This window comes from Lampetra fluviatilis, chromosome 5, assembly GCF_964198595.1.
Source record: "Lampetra fluviatilis chromosome 5, kcLamFluv1.1, whole genome shotgun sequence".
NCBI lineage: Eukaryota > Metazoa > Chordata > Hyperoartia > Petromyzontiformes > Petromyzontidae > Lampetra > Lampetra fluviatilis.
Genome location: NC_136279.1, coordinates 14,208,282 through 14,214,613, shown reverse-complemented (window position 1 = coordinate 14,214,613; position 6,332 = coordinate 14,208,282). Strand labels below are relative to the sequence as shown.

Genomic DNA, 6,332 nt, shown 5'->3' with positions numbered 1-6,332 from the left:
AGCAGCAGCAGCAGCGCTTGAAATGACCCAGCATTGAAAAGGGGAGGGGCTGACAACTCGGGGGGTGGGGGTCATGTAAACTCGCCAATCAACCCTTACGATAACCAATTATCAACCAAGCTGACACGAGTTATATCCCTGCCATTGAAACAAACTAGCCAAGCTGACACGAGGTAATACTGAATGTCGCTATAAATCCCTTATCCCACCAATTACCAATATATAGCATGAAACATTAATTTTTTTCCAAGTACATTTAGGACACAAACTGGCTTTCTAATTTGCAGTATTATTTAAATGTGTTGTTTGGGTAAAAAGGGTTTGGAAAATTGATAGAATGGATACAACGATATTTGCATGCTGGGTGGGAGCTTCAGAAGGCACGTGGAGCAAAACATCTTGATGTACATTGGAGAGGAATACAGCACAACCGTGGAAACACACGCAGTAGTATGATGGTCATTTAATTGCCATGAAGGAACGACTGACTGAATAAATAATAAATAACAGTAATTCATTCAGAAAAGCATCACTGAGTCTGAAGGCTGTTCCAGGAGTCTCGTGCGGAGGAATGATACACTCTCGAGATGGAGCAGTCCTCAAGCCACATTGAATAGAGCGTGGACAATGGCAAGGACAGCAATGTTGATGATGTTGTGATTATGCTGGTGGTGGTAATAATGGTGATGATGTAAATGTGTGGAAGTTTAGCGCTGTGATGTCAGCTGGTCTTTCTTCGATTTTTCTCTTCAATCATTTTCTCCAACTGTAAATTAAACAAAAAATCAGTCATTAATACGTGCTCTGTATTTGGAACGGTGTTCCATGAATAAGCAATTGTGGAATTGGTCTGATTTTCTACAGGTCATCAGTCTGCTACAAAAGTGGCATAACAATGGATACAAATGTTGATAGGGGAGCAGGATAGGAATATGCACCTGTTTTACTAGATGCTCCAAAGGGTCATCTGGTCTCTCGTTGACTAGACGCTCAGTCATGGCCTGTGTGTGTGTATATGCGCACACACACATTCAAATACACACACGGTCTACAGATATGCAATATACAAACCAACTGAGTTTAGTATCATAGATTATTGGGGCAGGCATACCATGAGGGATTGGTGTAACCAGCACCATGTTCAGTCACCATTGTATCCCCAGTACTGAAGTTGTCACACCATGCCAGGTACTTGTTTATCGTCAAGTTCACTTCGGGGAGGCCCAGGCTACATTCAGATACCATTTCACCACTCGTTTGTGGATGACTGAGCATCGAACCCAGGTCACAGGAATAACAGCTTCGTTGCATGGACTTCTACACCACTGCACAATTTTAGATTTGAAGCTTTCGTGACTGCAATGATTCTTACTCTTAGTTCTTTCGGTAAAGTCACGTAGGTAAAAATGAAATTAAAATTAATATTGTTTTATTTTTATTAATTTTAATTACGTGACTTTACCGAAAGAACTAAGAGTATACTGCACAATTTCTCCCTCCCTCACGCCACACAATGCAAAGATCCCCGTATAGCCTTTAACAGACTGTTGGGGCAAGAGCTGTTAGCGAGCACTTATGAAGTCTGGCATGACACACGAGGGGGCACCTGCCCGTCTTTGTCTCCCCAGCGCTGATGTTAACACACCACACCAGGTACTCATTTAAGGCCACATCGACCTCAAGGAGGCCCATAACCGGTTAAGATATTTGCCGCTCTCCCACGCATGCACTTTTATTGACACAATGCACACTGACAGACACACACATGTAAACGCACACGCATCACGTGTGCTATGCCATGCTTCTCCAGGTATTTCTGAGCTCGAATCTCCGGATCTTCAGTCGTCGGCCCATCATTCACGTTTCCAGTGGACATGTCTCACTGTAGGTCAGCGTCAACTGAAAAAGCAATAGTAAAGCGTGTTACTGTTACTGTTGATCATTGTTATGAAATTAATCTTCTAACAGGTAATCATTGAACAAGTAAGAAAGCCAGTTCTACAATGATGGCATTACTCTTACTGCCCTGACAATTTACTCCTGGTTGAAGGCCTCTCCACACATGAGGGTTTGTTTGGCCATAGCTCACGTTGGATAGTGAAGTGGATCTCAACCGGCGGTACGCTGACCCCTAGGAGTACGTAAGGTAATCTATAAATGTGACATTATATCATACGTGAAAGTGATTGGCGAATAATCATGTATGAATCTGCCAATATAAAATAACAACGCTAACGTTTAAATGTATATGGTAAACAATGTGGGCTTCCAAGAGTAACCAGCGAGCAAGAAGAAATTACGCCGCGCATGCCATGCATGCAGAGAGTCCATTGACATGTTTTATTCGCTTGCAGTTACCAGCTAGTTAGGACACCTCACAAAATGGACAATTAGTTAAAATATCGACGTTCATTATTCAGACATTTATTTCTTAGAACCATATTGGGTCAGGCAAGGGGTTACTCGGTTGAAACAAAATTCAACAAAGGGGTAGAGTAGCCAACAAAGGTTGAGAACCACTGGACTATTTGTGTGTTGGCAAAGGGTGGTGGGGGGGGGTGCATGTCATGTCATGTTGACATCACACTGCATCGACACAAAGTGTTGGATTGTACCCTTTGGTTCTTTCGGTAAAGTCACGTCGGTAGAAAAAAGTAATGATGCCTCGTAGAAAAAATAATGATGTCTCGTCCACGGCAGTCTGATTCTCTCACCTGAAAACGGTCGCTTGTTTTGCCATCGAAACGTCGTGATCATTTGTTTTTTCTACCTACGTGACTTTACCGAAAGAACCAAAGAGTATGGATTCCTGGCAGTCACGAAAGCTTCAAATCAAGATTGTTGAATTGGCATTGTTTTATTTGGGTAAGTGCAAATGGGGGTATCCCATCGTCAAGAGGCATAAAGGCAGCATTGTATTGATCATTGTACAGTACTGATCAGTACTAATGAGGATTAAATCGGTCGACGGTTGTTTTTGTGTCACTATTGACTGTTAGGTCGGCCACATTTTCAACAATTCTTGGGTTGGCGGCCTGAACAACAATAATACGGCTGCACCTTCAGCTCTTCCGAGATGGTGGTGTTGGCAAGCCTGGACGTATGTTGAAATTCTTTCGCACCGTACATAGCCAACCGTGCGAATCGGAGGTGCATTGCACATGTAGTTACATAACACGCATCCAACACACAATGTGAGTCGTGACTTTCTACGGCTTGCGAGCATAACCTTTGCGTCGTTAAATCTGTTACGCGAGACAAAGACAAAGATCCCCCGTATAGCCTTGACAGACTGTAGGGGCAAGCGCTATTAGCGAGCACCTATGAAGGCCAGAACGGTGCACGAGGGGGTGGGTGGCCAGCACCACGCCCGGCCGCCTTTGTCTCCCCAGTGGCGATGTTTACACATCGCACCGGGTACTCATTTGAGGCTGAGTTGACTTAGGGAGAGGCTCAGGACCGGTTCAGATAATCGTCACCGGTGTTGGCCGTGAGCGGGAAATCGATCTCGGGTGGCCAAGTTCGTAGCGCAGCGTGGCGCTAACCACTGCGCCACCGCTCCCCACACACAGAGACACGCGCACGACTTCGTTACCTTGTCTGGAATCGGTGCCAAGTTACGTGCTTAGCAATGTATGAATGAATGTACATTTTGAACGGGCACAGGATACGAAAGGAAGGACTTGCGAGTGTGTTTTTTTAACAAATACTCCTGCGGACTTACGCGAATGTTGAGCCGACGGGAGGGAGGGGGAGGAAGCGGTGAGTGAACGAACGATGACGCGTCGCATCCTCCGCGTCACCATAGCAACGCCCCCCCCACCCCCTGCGTCGCATCCTCCGCGTCACCATAGCAACGCCCCACCCCCTCACCCCCTGCGTCACCATAGCAACGCCCATCCCCCCCACCCCCCCGGGCGTAGTGGTACAACCCGACCCGTCGCCATGGAGACGGCGGGACGCTCGGCACCGACAATCGATGATTCCAACAAGGTCGATTCGATTTTGATTTAAAGCTTTCGTTACTGCAGGGATTCATATTCTTGGTTCTTTCGGTAAAGTTACGTAGAAGGGAAATAATAAAGTAAGAATTTCGTAATATTTTATTATTTTATTATTCCCTTCTACGTGACTTTACCGAAAGAACCAAGAATATAAGGTCGATTCGGTTGACAACACGAGAATCGATTTTTGCGGCGTCTGCAACGGTCGCTAATCGATTCAGCCAAAGCTGGCATTTGATGTAATCGATTGCACACGGTGGGTGGACCCCACCACCACCTTCTGTCTCCAGCAGGTGGTGATGGCGATTCTTGTTTAAATCTTTAATAATATATAGTGCTGTAATACACACACTGGAACAACATTCTCAACCAGTAACAGCTACGATGCATTCAAAGAGATGCGAATTGACGATTTTGTATTATTTAATTGCATATTTAACACAACAGACAAGGAAGTATCTGTCTCTCCCACACATGGTGGCTAGGAGATGTTAACTACCTCGCCTGGTATACAGGAGGTCATGGGTTTGATCCCGACCCTGACGCCTGCTGCTGTGTATTTGGAGTTTGCGGTGTCTCTCTCTCTCTCTCATCATCATCACGGTGACTAGGAAATGTCAACTACCTCGCCTGTTACACAGGAGGTCGTGGATTCGATCCCGACCCTGACGCCTGCTGCTGTGTATTTGGAGTTTGCGGTGTCTCTCTCTCTCATCATCATCACGGTGACTAGGAGATGTCAACTACCCCGCCTGTTACACAGGAGGTCGTGGGTTCGATCCCGACCCTGACGCCTGCTGTATATTTGGAGTTTAAAGTGTCTCTTTCCCCGTGGTCCCGTGGATTTTTCTCAAGGTCCACCGGTTTCCCCTCCACATTTAGAAACACTCGTTTAAAGTATTTGGCTGATATACATTTCCACAAGATAAGCCACTTTGTGGCCAGTGGGCCTTACCTGGTAGAATAAAATACAAAGTTTCGTTTAAAAAATTAAGTATTTTTACGGAACCTTGGGAGCGCATAATTTGATCAGCATTGCTTCAGCACAAGCAAACTCTGGACTGATTTCGACACTCAGTGTCTTCATCAGCGGCCAGACTTATTTGAACCAATGCTGGTGAACTGCCAGATGTTATCAGCAAGGACCCTCACTTAAATATATGGGCTCTTGTTTGACACAACATTTAATACATACTATTTATGGTTCTTTCGGTAAAGTCACGTAAAAGTGAAATAATACAATAATAAAAATAAAACAATAAAATTCTCACGACGTTTCGATTGCAACACAAGCAATCATCACCAGGTGTAAAAACCACAGCAAGAACATTGGGAAAAAGTCCTGTGGTTTTCACACCTGATGATGATTGCTTGTGTTGCAATCGAAACGTCGTGAGAATTTTATTGTTTTATTTTTATTAGTTTATTATTTCCCTTCTACGTGACTTTACCGAAATAACCAATAATATGAATCCCTGCAGTCACGAAAGCTTTAAATCGAAATGTAATACATGCTGTTGAATAAGTTACAGATGTGAGTTGTCCGTCCACTATGTGTAAATTTGACATCATTGCAAACGAGATGCTGCATCTATATCAAGGGACCTTTTTGCCAGTATCAAAGTATGGAAAATAAGAATAGGTTTTACCCTTTATGGCAATAAAACAAATGTTAAGATGTTCAAATACGATACCTTTTGGTCACCCGAGCTATAAATGCTCTGATAGGGGCCGTCCATAAATGACGTCACGCGATTCTGGACTATTTTTGACCCCCCCCCTCTTCGTCACACGGCGTCACAAAAAGTCAGAACCCCCCCTCAAATATGACGTTACAAAGCTCTGCCCCCCCAAAAAAAAAACATGCATCAAATCTCTTTAAACTATTGTCATTGTAGTGCGTATTTAATGTGGCGCTGCACTCTGATGCTGTAGGAGAAAACATTTATTAAAAAGTCTATTTAATTAAGTAGAACGTGTTGTCTATATTTAAAGTTGCTCATTTTGATGTGACGTCACATTTCTCACCCCCCCCCCCCTTCGTCACACATCGTCACAAATGTCTGACCCCCCCCCCCCCCCCTAGGTGTTTGACGTCATTTATCGACGGCCCCATAGTGCATTGTCTTTGTACTGTTCGCCTTTTGGCGTTCTCTACTCTGACACTGGTGGTGAGACTAGGCCCTAAAGAAGGCTGTTTCTGGTGTAGGCCAATCAATGTTAAAGACAATGCCCATACATGATCAGAGCATGTTTGTTTGCATGTTCACCACAAGTACCGTGCGTGGTTAATGAAGACTTGATTTCTTGCAAAAGGTATCTATTTGG

General features: G+C 44.4%; 1 long non-coding RNA gene across 1 annotated transcript; it reads right to left on the bottom strand.

Moving 5' to 3' along the window:
- Positions 1–448: 448 nt before the first annotated feature.
- Positions 449–3,777, bottom strand: LOC144932249 (uncharacterized). Its single transcript, XR_013636877.1, has 4 exons — positions 3,725–3,777; positions 1,778–1,899; positions 939–1,001; positions 449–766 (listed from the first exon to the last, which is right to left on the bottom strand). It is a non-coding gene; the product is annotated as an uncharacterized LOC144932249 (long non-coding RNA).
- Positions 3,778–6,332: the final 2,555 nt, after the last annotated feature.